The sequence below is a fragment of the Passer domesticus genome, chromosome 3, assembly GCF_036417665.1.
Source record: "Passer domesticus isolate bPasDom1 chromosome 3, bPasDom1.hap1, whole genome shotgun sequence".
Taxonomy (NCBI): Eukaryota; Metazoa; Chordata; class Aves; order Passeriformes; family Passeridae; genus Passer; species Passer domesticus.
The window spans coordinates 99,117,939-99,139,399 of NC_087476.1; the positions used below are offsets into that span (position 1 = coordinate 99,117,939).

A 21,461-nucleotide genomic window follows, 5' to 3' on the forward strand; every position below is an offset into this window, starting at 1 on the left:
ACTTTACTGCTCCCAGTGTCACTGTGCCCATCCTGTGTTGCTCCTTGCAACTATTGTCATTGTTAGAGGACTGCAGTGGGGGTGAAGCTGGAAGAAGAAATAGGTGCAGCTTTTACCACTGGGCATTGGCTGTGGTGGGGTAGGAGGAAGATCCATGGCAACTCACCATTTTCACAGAATCTCTATTTTTCCTGCATCCAGGAGCTGCTGCTGGATGGACTTCAACTTTGTCTTGATGTGGAGGAGAGCAGGAATGCTGTCAATGCCAGGCATCAGTCTTTCTGTTGCGGACTCCAGGCATTATTGGTTTGGGCCCATTTCCCCCATGTTGTTTGCAAACTAAGTGGCTCTACTGAAGTGACCCTTTGGGCAGGTGCCTTGCTGTGCCACCCTCCCTCTTTGGCTGGATGGCTCCTTGCATCTCCCTGCTGTGCAAAGCTGCTGTCTCCAGAACCGTGTGAACAGCAGGCTCTGACCCTGCTGCCTCACAGCCTCCAGTGCAAAGGTGGCCCCAGGGCACTTCCCATGGATTTTCCACCCACAGGTGCCACCACCCTTCCGGAAGGAAGCAGTCAGCCTTGTTTTGAGCAGCTGCTTTGCAAATACATCCTCTCTAGCACGCAGCTGCCTGACCCAGGACAAAGCAACCTGTGGCCTCAAGGAGTGAAACACAGCGTTGAAAACTGAAAGTGCTGCACACAGAGCAAGTGATGCTCTCCACTAGCTCCTGTGACAACCACCTTTCTGCTTATCAGTCTTTGTCAGGAACAAGAAGGATCTCTATAGTGTCTTTTCCTCCCTGGTGCTGCCTTGGCACCTGCTGCAGAGCAGAAATTCGAGGAGATGGATGAAGACCTTGGTCTGCTTTATGGAAATACTTCTAGTGTTTTTAGGTCAGGTAAAGGTCTTTCATTAACAAATCCTACCTGCTGACCCCAAAGCACGTGAGATCCTCTCAGATTTTTTGCCAGCATTCCTCGTACTTTTGTGTTGCTTCAAACTGGAAACAATGCTCTTGGAAAAGCTTCTAGCAGCTCCGGAGTGGGTCCCTGGAAACTCAGTGAGCTAGCTGCAATGCAGAGCTCAGAAGTGCTCTTTCCACATGTGCTACCTCTTGGAAGCCAAGGAAGGATTCCTAGGGCCAGGAAGAGAGAGTGTATGCCACCATGTGGCAGCAGATTCCCAAGTGTGGAGCTCAGGAGAGCTTCAGGCAGGCCCAGCTCGTAGCTCAGGCTGGAGGAGGGCCTGGCCCTCGCAGGCAGAACTTCAGCAAGGAGTTATGACTTTCTGTGCGTGGACAGGGAGGTGCTGTACAGGCACCCTCTCCCATCTGCAAAGGCAGGTAAGATTTATTCTGCAATTGAGCAGCCCTGGAATTTACCATGGAAGACAATATTCATCTGAGAATTGTGTTCCAGCACCAAGACACATTATTCACAGTGACAGCCTGCAGAGCTGAAAATAAACAAAGAACAAAGTCCAATCAAGTAGCTTTGGACAGAAACCACCCTGCCTCAAGGCAGAAGACAACTTCTAAGCAAGAGAGACAACTTCTGAGGAAGAAACTCTTTTGGAAGCGCATTATCCCGCTGATGCAAAGCTTCTTGCCTTTCTCTCAGAGGCAACCAAAAATTGGCCTGCCAGAAAACTTTGGGCGAGATGGAGGCTTAATTTGATCCAGACCGTTCTTATCTCCTATATTTTCACTGAAAAAAAAAAAGAAAAAGAAAAGTTTCTCATCTTTCTGGCAATGAAGAGAGCCCTAAATATCTGAAGTTAACATAAAAAGCCCCTGCATTGTTTGTAGCCTGAATTTATGCTACAACGAGAACTCTGAGTTGTTAGTCATATCAACAGGCTCTTAACTCTAAACTCAGCAATGGCCACTCAAGCCTTAGCTTCCCTCACTGTTGTATGCTGCCTGAGGATCTGTTTATCCCCTAGGCTCTGTACTGCCCTCCTAGACAGCAAAATACCTATTTCTGCCTCCTCAACAACTCTTCCAGGGTGTTGCACAGTAACTGCTATCCTGTATTCTATAAATACAGCACTGTCGGCTTAAAACACATTTGAATATAGAGAGGAGTAGCATGGGGACAACTGCCTAGTTGGGTTACTTGGGTACTCATTCTCTTAAGTGCTACACTGTAATTTGAAGGTGGGAATGAAGCTATTGACAAGTCTGCGGTCTTTTGCTGTAGACATCCAGGTATTCCAAAGGGCCCTGTTCCCAAAAAACTTGGACTAAACTTGTCCTGAGCACCTGGATCCATGCAAGCTACTGCTATATCAGGTTTGTCTGATTTGGTTGCTGGGCCCTGATCACCCCAGGTGTTTTCCACAGTCTCCTATTTGTTTTTCAGATGAAATGTGTCTAAGAGGCTAGACCATGCTGGCAGACCTCCAGGCCTTGTGCTGATTTGCCCTGGTGGAGACTCCAACCCATTGCTGCTGTCTGGGAAAACCAGATCCATGTGTCCTTGAGAAGAGCACAAAGAAGATCAGAGTGTGGACTGGGGAAAAATGGACCAGACATACTCCTTCTGCTTTCCTCTGTGCTTGTGCAGGGTAGAGCAAAGCATTGACTCAGGAGGCAGGGCGAGCCTGTGGAGGCACAGAGGAGGAGGCAGAGGAGGAGGAGGAGGAGGAGGAGGAGGAGGAAGGACATGGAATCTTCAGTATCAGGATGGAAATGTGGAACCTCAACTTTCAAAGGTCATCCAGTTGGGCTCACACTGGCTGGAGAAACAGGTCTTCATACACAGCAACAAACACTCAAAACAAATAAAAACATAATTTAAAATATTGTCCTGCCTGGCTGCTCCAGATGAATTGTATAGTGAATCTGGAGGTGCCTTTTTCCTGGAGTCCTGTGCTCCCATTATGCTGCCCACGAGCTGCATGGGATCAGGGCTTGGCACCATGGGTCACCAGAGACAGTCACCTTAATCAGCTTAAACCACAGCTTGACTCAGGCCTCAAACTGTGCCACCCATCCCAAGGGAAGGTCTCTGAAACAGAGAGTGACCGCCCTGAAAATTCCTCCTGTGGTCACTTTTGTAAAGTCCTGCTCATCTTGGAGAGGGATGGGGAAAGAAGTTAGTGGCATTCTGTCTCTTAAAAGCAGAATATTTCTGCTGTGATTCATTTTGTCTGGGGATTTGGCCTGTTTTGCTAATTTGTGGGAAGCCAATTCAGCAGAATTGGTAACCAGTTGTTTGCTGATCTTTGGGATGGAAGGTTGTTGCCTTCCACCTGGGAGACGTGGGGGATACTATTACCAACACAGATTGGGGCACAGTGTCATTTCCTCCATAATGTCCTTGGAGATGTGCAGAGATGGGCTTCTTGTGTCTGTGGGGCTAGTCTGGCCAATTTTTTTGTTTCTTTGAAAGAGCAATAAACACCTTTGGACCGCCCCGTGGAGGACTGAGTTGTAGCACATTGTCCTCAATTTGCCTTCTGCTCCCACTGCCTGTTGTCTTTGCTCCTTTGTGGTGTGTGTGAGGATGGATATGTCTGTCCCAAGAAATTGTCTGCAGTCATTTTGCAGTCCTTTTGACATCTGACAGACCACTTGTGGCCCACAGACCACAGGCTGAGAAACACTGTGTGGGGTGATGCCTACTGAGCTGCCTCCCAGAATTCAGGTTCTTTCAAACACATAAAAAGAAGCAGTTTCTGTCCTGGAAAAGACATTGCCTTGGGCAGACAAGCAAGGACAGGGACACCCCAACCAGCCAGCTGGTCCTCCAGCCCAGGGACCTGGCTGTCCCAGAGTTACTGTGTGAGCAGCCCAGGTGAAGATTCAGGGGGTCCCACTTGCAGCTGTGCTGTGACACGAGATGGGGGTGCTGGCAAAGGGCAGGCAGGTAGGGAGGCGCAGGAGGGCTGTGGTGGGAGGGAGCAGAGGGGGAGGAGGGAGCTCCGCCAGCCCCACCACACTCCAGCAATCAAAGCCCAGCCTCTGTAATTAATACTATTTAGCTCAGGTTAGTAGCAGAGGAAAATGTCTCTTGTCAGCCTGGCTTTGCCCACTGGCCCTGATTTAGCAACATGAAAGCATTTTTTCTGATTAACTGTTCACTGAAGGAGATAAAAGAGATGACCATGAAATGTTTTCTTTAATGTGATGAATGTAAAGGGACTGGTAGAGCTGGAAAGGGTGAGAGGAGAGAAGAGAGAATGCTCCGACAGCAGATGGGGCTGGGCTTGGAAAAGGGTGTCGGGCAAAGCTGGGGGGCTGGGATGGAGGGGGCTGTGAGGCAGGGGCAGAAGTGGGGTGTGTCCAGGACTAGGCTGGCAGGGGCCCCAGGATGGGAATGAGTGGATAACCAGGATGGAGGCAGTAGTAACTGAAACATTTCTGAAAAGAGAGCTATGGTTGCAACTGTAATTGTTACAGATGTATATATAGATAGCTATGTATATATTCACGAGGTTTTTTAAGGCTTTTATGAAGTTGCAGTCTGAATGCCAAATTTCACTGCTCATCTCTACTACTAAGCTAAAAAAATGTTGGTAGCTAGGAAACAAAGTGAAGTAGTAAAGCTCGATTTCTAACATGATGTGGTTAGGATATTTTGGGGAACAGTGATGCTGCTCCTACTTTGTAAAACCATAGCAGGGGGTTGAAAAGCTATATTTAAAAGCTAAACACAGTTCCCTACCATCCTTTAAAAGAGATTTCACTGTCATGTAGTCCAAACTGGCCTTCGATGGCTTTTAATGTGCTTTTTAACTATGTGCTGTCGACAGCTTACATTTTAAACTTTTCTCAAGATGGACAATGAAGTTGGTCTGACCCACTTAAGATTAGTTTCTGGTTTCTGTATGTTGGGTGGGAATAGGGTGGGTACTTGCCAGGATGAAAAAATAGTAATTGGGAAGAGAGAGGGAGAAAATACAAAAAGCATCCCCAGTCAAGTTGGTTTTTACAGAAAAAGATTTTGCCCTGATTTTTTTTATGTATTTCAGGATAGACAGGTGTAAAATAAGATGATTTCAACTGAGCGGTTCTTATTGAAAGGTAATTGTGCACAAGGTAGAGGATGAAAGTCCTTATAGATAAGTACCAGTCACAAAAACTGATATGTCTTGTGCAAGCTGATCGTGCTAAAGGGGATGTAACTTTACAGGCAAGCCAGCAATCATTATCTCCCCAGGATGTGCAGTGAGAGGCTCAGACATGCACAAAGGCATCTGCATTAGGTTGGCTGGTCCATAAGCGGATCGGATGTCCTCACACCAAGCTCCCCTTTTGAGTCAGCTCAGCTCCTCTCCCAGAGGTCAGAGGAGACACAGGAAAGGTCCCTGAGCAGGCAATGGAAACACTGAAAGGGAGGTGAGGCTTGAATGCAGATAAGAGGAGTGAAAACTAATTGATCTGAAAAAGCACTGTCATTGTGGGGTATAAAATAATGACGGGGAAGTTCCTTTTATTTACTGAGAGGCAATAATAGCAGAGGGCAGATGATAACACTGAAAGGGTGACATTTTAGGGCCCTTTAATCTAGGAGAGAGAGGCATAACAAGCAACAGGGGTTGCAGTTTCCAGCCTGGCAAATGTAAATAAGAAATGAGGCATGTTGCACAGGGAGTGCTGGCACACATTGAAACAGAGTATGTGTGGAGGTTGTGTGGGGCTCACCATCTCTTAATGGCTTGGTGTCCACACAGGCTGGTTTTCTGGGAGATAAAAACAAGTTACTGAGCTCAGCTGCAGTGATGGCTGGAATTCAGTGGCGGAGCATTAGTCAGGCTAAGAATTCCTGCCTGTTCTTCATTCAGGCTGAGGCTTGACTGAAAAATACCGTACTCACCCAAGCACCTCTCCCACAGGGACTGTCCCAGAGTGGTGGTGGGTACAGTCACCTTCTTAAGGGGCTGTGGTGTTTGCATGGCCAGAAAAGCCTGCATCCCTCTATTGCCTGGGGGAAAGTGGGATTATCTGTATGGAAGCAGCTGCAGACAATGGTCTTTGAGTGGAGGCCTGAGGCCAGGAGGAGCCAATGGCCAGGAGTCAGTGTGGTGTCTGCAGGAACATGCCCACTGCCACACACATGGACCTGGGACAGCCACTCTGGGAGCCGTGCTGCGTGATCCCTCTGACAGCCATGCTGACAACCTGCCTTCGTGGGAAGACAGAATTCTTGAGCCTCTGTACCCACTATGTGCTTCCAGCAGCTTGTCCCAGGTCTGCTCAAAGACACCATCCCCACTCCCTGGGCAGCTCTCCTGTGAAGGCTCTGCAAACATTTCAGGACAATCCTCGGCATCCTTTCTTTCCCCCGCTCAGAAATGTTTCCAAGGCTCATCCATAGCATCAGTTCATGTTTCCCTGAGACCTTTCAGGATCCCCTCCTGTTGTGTACCCCTAGGGCAGAGCCCTCCATGTGCCCTGTCTAACCATGCCCCTTGTTCCCAAAATCTCCATTTCTGTGAAATATCCTAAGCCCTCTGTAGGCTCAGCTAATGTGCTGTGACCCGTTCTGCTAATCTGCAAGCAGCTGCTCAGGCTGCCAGCACATCCCAAGGTTCTGGGTTAAGGGAAGTCCATGCCAACAGCCCTACCTTGCCTCTGGCATGCAGAGTGGGTCAAGTAAAAATCCACCTGCTAGTGAAGACTAAGTAAAATGTTTTCCCAGAAAGTGGCAAATCTCTCAGCCCAGAGTCCACCATTGTAAATAATTTTTGTTTTAAAAGCAAACAAACAAATTGGTGGAAGTCTCCCGGCAGCAGGTGCTGGCTCCATGTGAAATCCAGCCTTGCAGCCCATGGTTCACAGTTGTCTGTTTATTCTATCTGCTATTTATAGCTGGTCAAACCTTTCCATCCTGCCTCGTGTTCCTACTTGTTCTATCTTACTAATTAATGTATTTACTGTCAGTTTGTTAATAAAACAAACAAAAAATTAATGAAAAATATTTCCTGTGGCCAGGGTGCTGCTGGCTTGAGGTGTTTGAGAGGACACAGTCCAGCTGGGGAAGCCTGTGCTGTAATGGATGTTGGAGAAATGCTGAGATGGGAAAAGAGGTGGTGCACATCTAAAGCATGGGACAGAGCCCAAGTATGACAGGACTGGGTCTGTCTTCCTGGTGTGAACTGCAGCATTTTCACTGGATTTGTCTGAACCACCCCTCATTTTGTGCCAGCTGTGACTGTTGTCCCTGGTCCCAGCTATGGCAGCCCCTGTTCCAGCTGTGGGCCCCTGGCTAGAAGGCATGGCAGACATGGGAAAACGATCATTATGTGGGTCTAATAGGAAGCTGTTTAACACAGAGGCTGGCTGGCCGTGGTTGTGGAGAAGTTTGGCTGGGACACGGATGTTGCAGGTGATTGCAGGCTGCTGGCTGTGGCTGCTCGGTGATGGTAGACAGTGACTCCACAGCTGAAACAACTCTGGAAACCTGTGACAGAGCAGCATCCTGAAATCATTTGGATAGGTGACACCAGCCAACATGGAAAAATGGACTGAACAAGCAGTGAACAAAAAACCATCCACATGACGCTGAGCCTCCCTTCATCATCCACTCTTGCAGATGTCCTTTGTACTGCTGCTACATGAGCCATGACTGCAGCAACCTTGCTGTGTCAGCTTCACACTTTTCTCCTGTAGGCTCGTATTTCCTTACTTACATGCAAGTTTAAGCACTGCTTTATAGCCTCAAGCAGACACCAACCATGTGCCTCTCCCTTATTTAAATTCATTGTACCTGCCAACACAGCACAAGATTCTGTAAAGTATGGCTATAACTGAGCTCCTGCTTTGTGAGTTGGTGTTTTGGTCTGTGTCATGGACTATGGAGGTCTCATTGGCCTTAAAATTCCAAAAATTATCACCCATGCTGATACTGTCTTTCTGAAAAGGGCAGTTTCTTTCATTTCATGTTGGGTCATTTAGGCAGTAAGCTCTAAACCTGACACTTGCTTCTCTTTCTTGAGTAGTGCATGATAAACACTTCTGGATTTTTGAACAAGTGGGATTTGCACCCTGGCTTGCCTGTAAAGTTACATCCCCTTTAGCATGATCAGGGAGTGTAGTTCAGCTGGTTGTTGCATGAGTGGATATTTTCTCATTTAGAGAAGATGATAATGCAATTTACTGCTCAGCAGAAGACAGGTCCACAGCCTAAAATATCTCTGATCCCCTAAGATATCTCTGTTCTCCCTAAGAATCTCCATGTCTGGAGAGTGGAGAGAGCCTTGCTGTGAGATGATGAAAGTGGTGCATGCCTCTGCTCCCAGAAAAAAACCTAGGCAGCTAAGTGGATTAGGTATAAAGTGTGGATAGAGAAAGCTCGGTGAATTTTTCTTTTTTAAGTAGCTGCCTACCCAGAGTGCAAATTCTGAACCCTCTAAAAAGGTCAGTTGCGATGACAAATGTTTATAAAAATAAGTTATAGGGTGTGCTTTGTTAATCTTAGGAGGTCTTCACAAAATTAATTTATTACATATTTTTACACTGGATAATTTTCAGGCTTTTTTTTTTTTTTAACAGGGCTGCTAATAGGATGGGACTGAACTGTTAGCATTCTCAGGCACTGTCCAATGATTCACCAAAGCATTTCACTTGTACTACAGCTGATATTTGTGTGACATTCAGCATGCCAGACTGGAACATTCAATATTTGGGGCTCGTATTCCTCCCAGACAGAAAGGCGCTTAGGAGAGGCTTCAGTCTATCTCTGGGCTCCTTTCTTTAACAAAAATCTGATTAAGTTAATTATGTTTTGTGAGAGAAAAAAAAAAAGAATAGAAAAAACAGCATATGAGATGTTGGTGAAATGAAATAGAAAAAGCTTTCTGAGCAAAAGGCTTTAAACAGTGGATTCCTGCCATCTTAGCTGTTTCACCTTTCCTACTGGCTCAGCTGTGATTTACATTTCTGTTGATGAAACAGTGATCCTGATGTGAAACAGCTCTGCAAATAACCAGAGCAAAATCCATGCATCCCTTCTCAATATTCCAGCTCAATATTTTAGTGGAATAAAAAACTGAAGAAAAAGATTTTTTGAATTGATATTTTCTTTGGAAAGTGGGCAATGAGGCTATTTCTTCAGAATTGCCTTGGCAGATATAGTAGAGCACAGAGTGGATGCTCCAGAAGGGCAGGCTCTTTCTGCAGAACACCACCCCACATTCCATCTTTCTCAACTAAGCAAATTTTTTAATGCCAAATGCCTTTTCTGACAAGATTTGCAGGGGTCTTAAAGAATCTTATAAAAAATCAAATTGGATAAAGGTCTAATGGCCCTTCCTCCATCTGGTACAAAAGGGAGTTAACGGCATCACAATGCGAGAATGTTCAAGAGTACATGCAATTGCACAAATGTTTCTTTTATTCTTAGAAATAGGAATCAAAAATGGCTTTATGAGTTTGACAGATTGCCCCATTCTACACTCTCAGTTGCTCATTTCAATTCCAGCCACACACAGCTGCAACATGTTTGATGTTCCTGTGAACCCAAATCAAAGCAGTGAACATCTTCCTAAATATTTCTGTAACAAAACCTGCTCAATAGACTAAATTATCTACAGAAGGAGTCCTACAGGAAGCACCTGCACTTTGGTATTTAGTTCAGCACTGTGTTACCTAATGCTGCTGACCTGTTCTGTGATCTTGAAAAAAAAAAGCTTTTTTATTTGTTTCCTCTCAATCCCATCACTCTTTTGTCTCCTTACATGCTGAGTGCTTCATGGCAGATTCTGTCTCATCCCCTTTGTTTGTGGGAGGCTCTGTGTGGCTCAGTCAATGCCCATAGAGAGTGATGTTGTATGAATAGTGCTTGTCACCTGGACAGAACAGTGGAGAGGTCTGTCTGATTTGCCCCCTTGTCTGTTGTGGCACAGGACCATTTTATGGTGTTGTAAAAGTTGATGATGTGAGCAAAGAGATCAGACCTCACCTTGGGATGCTGCTGCCATTCCTGGTTGCTGGCACAGTAATGCAGAAACGCAGAAGAATTTCCTGCTGATGGCCTGGACTAGAGGCAATGTAAAGCAGCTTGAAGGAAGATTTGTTCAATTTGAGCTTCAAAGGCCCAGGAGGTATTTTTATTGAAAAGGAGCACCAGCATGGTCTCCTGTAAAGGTGCAGGTGCTGCTCTGAGGCATGAGCTCCAGTAAGCGAAGTTAAACCTGTGGGGAGCAGCAGAGTTAAGGAAGCCCAGCTTATAATGGCTGCACTGCAGTGCTGGAACTCCCCATGCTTCCCATACTTACCTTACAATACCCTCCAGTCCACTTCAGATCCTCTACCGGGCTGTGTAGCAGGCAGCAAAGGCTGGACATGGTGCCTGGACACCAGACTCACCAGGAACCCTTTGATGCCTGATGGGGAGCCTGTCAGGGGTGCACCCCCATCCGTGTGCCTGCAGCCCAGCAGCACAGCACTTTCCAACCACAAGGACTACTCTGAGGAGACAATGTCTTGGGCTGACACAATGTGCACTGAAGGCAAGCAGTTCATCAGAAGAGAGAGGAGGGAGTTTCATACCAGGATGTTCAGAGCTGTAAATGAAGGAAGAGCATATGAAAAAGGAAGACAGCTTTCTGTAGCTTGGATCAGTCTGAGCTGTTAAGACTCTAGTTTGTACAACATTTCAGTCCTGGAGTATCTAGGTTTTTATGTAACCAAGCTACCTGGCTTTAGGCTGTTCTTTGCATGGGGCTTCTTATGGTTGCTGGACCAAAACCGTGGTGGCATACAGTATTTCTCTGAAAGTTTAATGGGGATAAAAACCATATGAAGGTAATGAGATAAAAATCTCATGACATCTGTTTGCACTTTTAAAAATTGCACAAAAACCGAAAGCATGCAAATAAGCTCAGCATTTGATGAGTGGTGAGCAGTCTTCTCTCTGCTTGTGTGTCAGCCTGGAGCTGCTAATGACTAGACAGGCTGTAACTGCAGCTAAGAGAAAGCCACAAGAAAACAGTACTCGACTAATAATGCAACATGCCAGCTGTCAGTATTGCTGGAGTCCCCAGACAGGTGAGGTATGACAGTCTTGAGCAGTCCTGAGAACTGCTGATTCCACCAAGCTGGCTCAACACAAAACCCACAGTGACTATGGAGCAGACAATCTTTTGCCTCTCTTTCAAACCACTCTGACACTATGTGACCCTCTTCCTACACCCTGAAGGTCCAGGTGCTATTCCAGGCTGTCACCATGGCAGCCAGGTCATCTCCAGACTTGTAGCTGGTGGAATCAGGCAATCAAATGCAGGATGCTCCAGGTTTCTCTACAGGTGCTGCAAACATTAAAGCATGGGAGGTCATGGCAGGTGTACGAGCCAAAGTCTGAAACTGTGCTTGCAGCACCAGAGGAAAAAAAGAAAGGGGACCACTGGAAATACACACGTGGAATGAATCCCTCTTTCAGTCCTATGTCCAACAGTGGCCAGCACCAGGTTTCCTAGAAGAGATGTCAGGGCTTGGAGGGCTCAAGTGTGGAGTAAGCATATTTCTGCTCTTCATCCTCTGTCATGGGTATACCTGCCAGCTAAGCAGCTCAGTCAATGATCAGCCAAAGGCAGGTCCTGGAGCAGGATAACTCATACTCCTTCTGACAAGTGGTCATTATTTGCAGTTTTTCTGAGCCTTGCTGACTGTCTTCAAAATTGTAGAAGTTGGCCTGATGGTACAGAGATAACTGAAGTCAGACATTTCCCCGCTCCCCGACAGGGAAACTCCCTAGGCCAACTCTCAGAAGCCAGCAACAAGAATGAGAAGAAAAATTGCATAACTCACTGTTATTTGCAATGGCTCTGTGCCTTGTAGCTACCCAGGCCCTTTCTGAGTACTGCTGAGTCAAAATGTGGCTGACACTGGCTGGTGTCAAAATATGTGTATTCCACTGGAATTCCCCATTCTTTAACTTTTTTCCTCTATCACTTTTGTGCTTATAAGGGAAAAAGGCAGGTGTTCCCAACTGTCCCTTTTAAGACCACTGGCACACTCATATTGATGACTCCCTTTCTCCTTCCTGAGGTAGTTTTCATCCTGGAATGCTCAGGGTCTTGCCACTGTCGCTGCCTTGTCTCCTGTGGGGGTGGGTGATCAGACCTGTGGCTCATAGCAGCTGATACAAAAGAGTTGGGACCTCAGCAGTGGTCCCATCATGACTACAAGTGCCAGCCTCCTCCCTGAGCATTGCTACATATCACCTGGAGCCCCATAAAGTTCATGAGTCAGACCAGGGCTCCAGGGTACCTTTACTTGTTTTCATCACTCTGACTTTCTCTTGCAAAGGGGATCCCTCTTCACTGAACCACTGAGGAGTGACTCCCCAAGCTTTGTCAAGCTCTTTCTTATCCAGGAGGCATTTACATTGCTTTTATCTCATTATCTCATTACATCCTTTTTGTATTATTGTACATCTTCTTTTCTAGATCATTAAAGCAATCAGCACATGGCAGTGAAGAAGGGCTGCTGACCAGTGAGGGAGTCTTGCCAGGGAGGAATGTGGAATGAAGGATAAGTATTGTCAGGTTTGGGTGCAAGCACGTCAAGCTGCGGGATCAGGGAAATTCTGGAGTATTGTATAATGCAAGGGATCTCAAGATGCTAAAAAGACAGACTTGCCAACAAATGCAACAGTGCAGATTTGTAGAAAAGTCTGGTTGATGAGTGGACAGTAATCCCAACAACTCCTGGCAGTTCCACTTGACAGATCTACCAGCCTCTGCCTTTGACTTCAGGACTTTACTAAGGGAATTTGAAAAACACACTATATCCCATTGATTCTTGCTGGAAAGCTCTTCTTGAATTAGTTGACTCTTCTCCTTAGGTCAGTCTAGCAAAGAAAAGCTCCTCCTGACTTGAGGACCAAAGATAGCAGCTCTTGGGTTCTGTGTCAGGACAGTATCCATGGGAAGGGAGAGCCTAAGAGAGGTTCTCTTAGAGCCCAGTACCGAGGAAATGGGTGATAAAATGAGGGGACAGCCATCACATGGATAGAGAGCTGATGGAGTCTCGCTCCAGGATGTCTATTTAAGTCAGCTGCATGTAAGCACTTTCTTTGAAGTGCAAGCAGTTCTCTGAGTAAGAACTCAGAAGCAAAATTGGGCAAGACTTGGTGGTACAAATGTGAGTGCAGTCAGAAAATACTCACTTTTCCATGAGATACAAACTCACTAACCTCTGTGGGATGTGGCAGAGGGGAACAACACTGGAAATGAGAGCAAAAATTGCACAACACACTGTGATAGAAACCAGGCTTGACTCCCAGCCAATGTAAATTTGAAGTAAGTGCTACACTGGATCAGATCAAAAGTCCACCTAGTTCATTCTCCTAGCTTAGACAGCAACTGAAGTATAAAAACTGGGCATTGACAGAGGGATCTTTTCCTTTCTGCACTCTTTTAGCACCTGACAGCTTGCACTGGAGACACATCCAGAGATGGAGCTTTGGCTAGACCACTGTATTTGACCATGAGAGGTTTCATATCATCTGTTGTGATGCTTGAGCCACTGAGATGGTTGTTTTCCACAATATCCTGCAGCAAGGGGTTCCATGGGGTGGTTATGTCCCATGTGAAAGGGGATAACTGAGTGGGTAGGAGGCCAAATGAATGTTTGCTGCCTGAACCATTACCCCCCCATCCTTTCTCAACATACACAGAATAAAAAACCATGAACCTTTCAATCACAGCTTATGAAGAAATCCCGCAGCTGCACCACACAATAAAAATGGGAAAGTCCGAGTTCAAAATGGGTTGTTGGTCATTCCACATGAGTAACATCTTAATGGGAATTTTGCTAACTAAATTTAATTGTGATGCTGCAGAAATGTTGTGCAAATAATGTTGCTGTGATACATGTGTTGCAAGTTATTACCCAGCCATAAAGGAGCTGGGAAAGAAGAAACTGAAACACAAAATGCTCTGTGACGCCAGAACACCTTCTGGTGAGTATCAGTTTGCAAACCGCAATGTAAGTTTATGCCCACAATTTAATTGACCTCCTGAAAGCAAAGGTAAACAGGAATAGAAGGGCAGGCGTCTGCGGTTCTCTCTTTCCTCCAGAGAAATTCATTCTCCATCATGCTCTGCCCTATTTCACTGGCATTTTCTCAGCCCCTGAGCAATAGAAAACAGTACCTAAAAAACAACTCTTCACTTAGGTGTGCAGGGAAGGGGGCCTGTGAGACATGCTCAGTGGTTTTGAGGACAGACACACAGCTCCCAAATCTGACAAGGAAACCTGAGACCCACCACAGAAACCACACAGCCCAGACCAAAAGGATGGCTTAAGAAAGCAGTGTGTTCTGAAAGACTGCACTGCTGCGGTGGGAAGTGTGTCAACCAAACTCTAAGTGGTCATGGCTGAGGAAAAAAAAAAAGCATTTTATCTCTCTTCTCAAAACTTGCAATCAAACGTCAAACCCTTTGGTTTGGCAGAATTTACTCATTTCTTTTCTTTAAATACGGTTTCGCAGTAGAAGAGCATCAAAACAAACTGAGGAAGCACGAGGTGTATCCACAGCCCCGGGTAAGGCAAATTGCTGTGCTTGAGGGCTGCTGCAGGGGAGCTAAGTCGGTCGCTTACACCCCATGGCAGGACCCCTGGGACTAAGGATGCGTAGTTTTCACCTCATTACAGAGGCTGGTGGTGTGAAATGCTGCTCCTCTAGGGAGAAATCTCCTCCCAGAGCCATTTGCCACTGCCTTTTCGGCACACACTGATTATCTTCTGTGTAAGCTATAGCGGTATCACAATTATACACCCCCTGCTCCTTCATCTTGTTAATCTGTTAGCACCTGGGTGTGCAGAGTCGGAGCAGTGGCATTTAATGTGGGAAGACAGGCAAGTGCTAGGATTAAACTGCCCTGCAGCAGTAGGTACTAAATAAAGAAAAGCAATCACAAGAAGGCTGTCTCAGCCCCAGTGCCTGTTCCAGCTCAGCCTCTCCCATACACAGACCCTATTTCTGCCACAGTGCACATTTGTGTCCAAGGAACCAGTCTATGGAAAGGGGAGTGGGGCTGTTCACATGTACTAAGGGCTGTCTGGAGAGCTCCAGACCTTTTTGCTGCCTTCTTCCTGGGCTATGGACTCCATGAAGGCCACTGGACATCACCCTCTAACTCTGAAGCTCTTGCAGGCAGGGATGCTGTCATCCTGCTGCTGCCGGGCTCTCAGACCTCAGAAACCTCTCTGCGATGCTCTCTAGGCTGTAACACGAGAAGAAAAGGGCAAGTGGAGGAGGGGAGTTTGGGGATGCGTGATTCCCATGGTAGCAAAGGCACTTTGTGACCCCAAATAGGCTATGCCATGGGGAGTGAAGGGGATGTGTTTCCAGCTCAGCCAAACTAACAGGCAGACACAGTGTGTAGAGAACTACCATCAGCTTCCTAAATTAAAACTGTCAGCAGACTTGGGCCACCCAGTATAACAAGGGAGATGTGCTCAACACAAATACCTCCCTGCCATTTTGAACTCACTGTGTGCTGCAACATCAAGGCCACCACACGGATGGGCTTTGGTACAGGACAGCATAGCCCAGTGCTCCGGGAGCTGCAGTCCCAAACCACACATCTGCTTTGGGAGAGGAAGTGAGGCTGGCCACACTCCGTCACGGGGAAATTAGGCAGAGAGAAGAAACACAGCAAGCCTGAAGAGAGACAGGAGTGGAGCTGGTGTGAGCCAGGGCTTTACCAGAGCCCATTTTCCCTCCTGGAATAAAGAGGCGGGTGGTGAAGGGATGTGCTCTATCCTCTGCCCTGTAGTTTCCCATTTTGCATTCCCAGCTAGCATTAAGGATGGCAGAACGGGCTGTGCTGTGACTGCTTATCAGTGGGGTCACATTAGTCCCTGGCACAGCAGAGCCAGTAGCAAGTGTGAGGGAAGCCAGATGGTTGCATAGGTGTCAGTCTGTCTGTGCTCTGTTTGTATACGTATCACACTCCCTTTTGCATATATCTCCACCCACACAGAACTGAACTGGAACCAAGATAATTCAGAATAACCAAGTGGGATTTCTCTATGACAAATCCAATCTTCGCATTCACCCTGTGGATGATCTTTGTATAAACCTCCCACCCTTTCAATTACCCTTTCTCCATCCCACTGCAGCCTTGTAACTCCTCTGCTTGCCAGCACTGAGGTGACTCAGTAGAGCATCCTATTCTCCCACACGGGAACACTCGACCAGTTTGGTACTCCCAGGAGGCTCCACCTGCAGCAGGTGCTACTCAGAGGCTGGTGAATAAGAGCCCAGGGAGAGCCTGGGAGGAGCTGCCAGCTGCAGCCTCACTCCATTAGCATGAGATGTGCCAAGAGTTTCAGAGCTGATCAGCGCCAGAAGGCAACTTCCTGATGCAATTAAGATAGAGGTAAATTCAGACACATCTTGTCATTCTTCTGGGCCGTGTGTTGCTAATTAAAAGGCAGCCTGTATGTTTAGGATCAAGGACAGTGACACATACTTTGGTGGTAGAGAACATTTCTATGTGTCCTTGTGACACTGGTGGTTGACCTACAGAACAAGGTTGTGACTACCAGTGAGTGAGAGGCTTCCCTTGGGCTCTTTTACCTTATACTGCACACCTGGTCCCATTTAAAGGCTTACTAAATTCAGAGAGACAGGGCTATCCCACAGGTCAGAAGCTGTAACGGAGCTCAGGAGTTTTCCGTTTTGCACTTGAACCAGCTGGATTCAAAGCATGATGTTGGGAAAGCCACCTGACTTGTGGCTCCATTCACACCATACAGGCCAGGGAGTGCTGAGCCTCCAGTGGGACCCTGCCTGGGCAATAAATCTTTGAGTTAGGGATTGACTGCAGTTTCAGAGCACAGCAAGTCTCTAGTCTCCCTCTTCCCCTTAAGACAGCTGTGATACAAATGGTCAGTCTTCAGAGGATTTTTTTTCCCCATCTGTGAATGAAATTTTAACTGGGCACCATTTTCTCTGCAGCCGATAAGCATTTCTGTAGGAAGTTCTGTGATCCCAGCAAGTGAATAGAGTTCATGCTCTGACAGTAATTAGATGATAGGTCCACTTTTAGGTTGAGGAGACAACATGTGTTCTAGGGTGGTCCATCAAATGCAGAAACAGCACCATGCAAATGAAAAGACAGCTCAAACAAAGGATTTCACAATGAGACTTTTACAGCTAAGGCATTTGGGATCATTGGATCTGGATCTAGTTCCCAGCCACAGCTTTGCAGCATGAGCTGAGGCTCTCAGCTTCCTCTTCTCTATGAAGGGAACAGTATTCTATCCATTTTATATGGGAAGGCTGCACACAAATGTGAAGCTATCTAGCAGGCTGGACGAGCCTCCAGCAGAAGGAGGCCACAGCTGACTATCCTGACGGTTGCCTGTGTGATCTCAAGAGACTAAAATCCCTTCTCCAAATCATGTGAAATCTCAAGAAAGCAGAAACCACAAAGGCAAATACTCTGTTTGAAAATGTACCATGAGTTAATCCAGAGTTCTACTCTGTGGAGTGAATATTTGGTGTATATTTCTTTGTATTTCCCTCCTACCTTCCTCTTTTATAATTTAAAGAAATTTAGAAAAAAGCTAAAGGTATGTTTCAACACCAGGTTTGTGATCAAGTAACTTTTTCCCTCCTTCAGCTGTGATGGGAAGCTGATTGCTGAGAATCGGTAAAAGAGCGGATTAGCGCCTGCTGAACGTTGCCAGCTCCTAGGGCTGATCAAAAGCCAGGCAGTGCCCCTGACAGCTCCCCCAGCCCTCTCTGGTGGCCACCCAGATGTTCTCCCATTCCAGCCTGCAGATTTACAATCTGTCATGGCTCACAGCTGTGAGCTGGACTCAAAGTGGGCTGGCGCTCTGTGGTTGAAAAGACTAGACCTGTGGGCTGCACCTTGCTTTCCAAAAAATGCGAGTGTTCAGAAGAGAGAAAAAACCCTCACAGTAAAGATTTCAAGTGGATGGGTCCCAAAGCAGTGGATCTGCCCTAAGCATGCAAACAGCCAGATGCAAGGGCACCAAGAGTCTCTTAGATATTTCAGAGAATTCTCTCTATTGTTTGGAAGGTCAGCATGGCCAGTTGTTTTGCAGCTGCTCTAAACATATGAGTTTTTTCTCTACCACCAGTGAAGACTTGCTACATCACCATTTGGCCATTGGGAGGAACAATCCTTCATCAGCTCACTCCTTAGTCCTGGAACCATTCTCCAGAGTCCTCCTTTAACACTGGTTCTTCAACACTAAAAATTCAGACTACTGCCTGCTAATGGCTGTTAGTTTACTAACTGATCTGAGACACCAGACTGTAATGCTCCACTGACTTGATGGCAGGTTGATAGCTCTTAAAATTCAAGAAAATGAGTGCAAAAACGTATATATTTTTTTCTGTAATGCTTCCCATTCAAGCATGGCATATCAGCTTCCCCAAGAAATCTCCAGAAAAGCAGGAGACCCCTACAAGCCTACAAGCTCCAGAAACACCATGCTCATGTGGCTTTTCAAAGCACAGCTTGCCCTTGTTGCCTTAGTCTCTCCGGTGCAATACAGCCCTGCTTCAATGTCATGCCAAGCTCTAGAGTCACTGCCTGGGGAAAGGATGATCTTCTGTAGTTATTCTCTTCCCCTCCACCAAAATGCTTTAGCTTTCATCCCTCACACCAAGAAAATGAGCCACTAATGAGAACCATTTGACTTGCAGTTCTCACTGCTCTTTGATATCAAGGTCCCTAAAACTACTCCACTAGCTCAGAGACACAGAAAGTGCTGGTTTGTATAGCTTCTGCTCCTGAGATCCAAAAGCTTTGGACTTCACAGGCAGTGGAGATTTTTGCTTTCCCTCTGGTCCAGTCACAGAGGCTATTGACCACGTCTGTGTGGAGATGTACCTGGGACACTCTAGAACAGTTTTGCACACCAGCAGTCTTTGCCAGCTCCTAAATTCATCAAGGTTTTCGTCCACTACCTGGAGCTCAAGAGTATCTCTCCAGAGCATCTCTCATTTCTGATCTTTATCTCCTCATCAGAGATTCCTAAAATTCCTTAAATTAAGATGTCAGTTCAGAAATTGCAACAAACAATCTCCCTTCCCCACATTTGTGGTGTTGGTGGTTCCTAAGGTGGGTCAATGCTGGGGCCATTTGTTTTGAGCTGAACAATTTTGTGATGTGATGGGATGATTTGGACACTATAGTGCCAAAACAGGAACTGTGCACGAAATCAGATGTTTGCAGTGAGAAAGAACATTAGAACTGGGCGTGTTGCACAAACCATGGATAGCTCCAGGTCCAAGATCTGAAAGCTGGGGAAGATTGGAGGAGCTTGGACCCCTGCCTAATGGGGATGAGGGAGGCTTTGTGAACAGCATCAAACACTGTTCTCAAAGAAGGGGCTGCATAAACACACTTCTTGGCACTTGGTCAGTGAACAGAGAAATTTCTTTTTCTTCCCAAGAATGTGTTCAGGGTGGGATCTTGGAGCCTGATCTCTGAATAACTCTACTGGGGAAGGCCATGCTGAATTCCTTCTCTGCTCTGCAGGGCCAAGGGCTGGGCAGGGTCCCCCTCTGTGCTGGGCTGCTGTGCCTGAGGTTTTCTTACAGTTGCTTCTGTGGGGAGCCAACACAAAGATGTGGCAATATTCAGGATGAAGATCCCTTGCTCCTGTCATTCCCAGGAGTTACTGGGAAGAGCATCAGACTATGCAGATGCTCTATCAGGGGCCTGAGACCACTCTTCACAATCTTACCAAAGGTATTTAGCGAAGGATACAGGCTCAAATTACTCCTTCAGTTCTTGGAAACATACTGCAGGCAGGACTCTCTGGGCAGCAGGTAGATCATTTTGACTCTGGATACAGGCAAAATGAGAACTTCTAAGATCTTTTGCTGCCCTAGCAAAGTCCTACTTTCCAAGAATTCAGAGCATCCTCCTTTCTGATAGCCTTCCTGAAGGCAAAACATTTGCTACCATTGACAACCAGGGTTTTTACTTAATGGGCAACAACTGTCTTACCTCCCATGGGCCCTGTGAGGATTACTGAGTTAACTGCTTTGGAAATGTACAACAGGTGACTAATAATAATAGGAGTGGCACAAATATTTCACAAGGACCAGCCTGTCAGATTTCAGCCTTCTCATTCTTTTCCTCAACAGCACTCACTATGAAGTTGTGTTCTTCCTGCATTCTTGTATTTGTTTGTTGATTTAATCAATGAAAACATCTGGTCATCTCTTTTCCTGTGACATGACAGCAAATATTTGAAATTCAGTGTGTGTTAGTGGGGATGGCTCCTCACATGTAGAGGGTGTTGCTGATCCCTGAGCAGTTGGGCAAGTATGTTCTCTGAGAGGCAAATTACTGCAAAAATAATTCTATTTTGTCTATTTTGTGCAGGGGACTGAAATGTGATGGCTAGAAGTATCTTGAGCAGTAAAATAGAGTTTCTCGTGGAAGTGAAAGAGTATAGTCCCAAAAGTCATCCAAAGGATTTGAACCCAAGTACTATGACAAAAAACAAACCTTGACTTCTGCCCAGTCACCTATGTTCTCTAAGGGACTGGGCAGTGCTGCAAGTACATCCCTTCTCAGGATCTTTATTTTCACCTGTTGCTGAACTTGAATTGTTCTTAGTGCATGGTGCTATATGAGGGCTGACTTTTGTGAGAAAATCCTGAGCATTCTCGTAACAATAGCTGCATCTCCGGGAAAGCTGGGTACCTCATGGGATCAGCACTGCATAGCTGTGTCCAGCTGGAGCAGTACCTTGCCTGCCTCCCCTGCTGTGAAGCCATATGTTGCTGTGGTGATGCTGGGATGTCATTATTGTTTGAACAGCAATGCACTCAAAGTCATAAGGAGAGGATTAGGATGACTTTGTGGCCAGATCAGTCAGAGCAACTGCTGTCTTCAATTTCAGCGGCGGAGAACAGAGCGCATTTGTGGGTATGTGGTCATTGCTTTCTCTGGAAAAGCCCTTCCCATCCTTGCTCGTCTTCCCATGCCAATGCTACCTGCACCCTGGCAGGAGGCCCTGCCCCAGAGCAAAGGCCAGCAGGTGACACCCCTTCCCTTGTTGACCTGGCAGGGGAGCAGCAGATCAAGCCCTGCCAGTAGCAAGGAGGAGGCAGGGAGTAGGTACTGGTACCAATTAGCAGCCTGGACAGGGTTATTACAGGACAAGCTCTGTTTAACTTAACTGCTAACAGACTGGCTCTGTCATTTGGAAGAAATCACAGGCAAACAGACTTAATGGGGGCCCAGAGGAGTGGAGGCAGGGAGCACCATGGCTTCCCCTCCTCTTATGAGCAGTGTATTTTGTAAAATACAAATGTAATTGTCGTTTGAAACACATGTACAGCCGGATGGGGAGGAGGGCAGGAGGTTCACTGATCAGCTCAAATCTATGGAGCATCTGCATCCTGAAGAGCATGGCTTTGTACATCTGTTTCACAGGCTCTTTTTGTCACCAGAGGATAATAGGAAGGTTTTCCTGCACTCCTGCCTGGCTCAGGGTACTC

The 21,461-nt window shown here is 46.5% G+C and overlaps 2 long non-coding RNA genes across 10 annotated transcripts in view; one reads left to right on the forward strand and one right to left on the reverse strand.

Annotated features, from left to right (window-relative positions):
- Positions 1–2,806, forward strand: part of LOC135297267 (uncharacterized) — a 35,430-nt gene extending 32,624 nt beyond the window's left edge. For 7 of the 9 annotated variants that reach the window (XR_010359308.1, XR_010359306.1, XR_010359312.1 and 4 more), the window contains one exon: positions 2,364–2,806. This is a non-coding gene — a long non-coding RNA (uncharacterized LOC135297267). Of the gene's footprint in view, positions 1–201; positions 2,294–2,363 lie in introns of those variants that run through there. The other 2 variants (XR_010359313.1, XR_010359309.1) reach the window with 2 other exon arrangements.
- LOC135297268 (uncharacterized) lies at positions 1,459–19,735 on the reverse strand. Its single transcript, XR_010359315.1, has 4 exons — positions 16,061–19,735; positions 10,225–15,620; positions 9,909–10,140; positions 1,459–1,706 (listed from the first exon to the last, which is right to left on the reverse strand). It is a non-coding gene; the product is annotated as an uncharacterized LOC135297268 (long non-coding RNA).
- Positions 19,736–21,461: the final 1,726 nt, after the last annotated feature.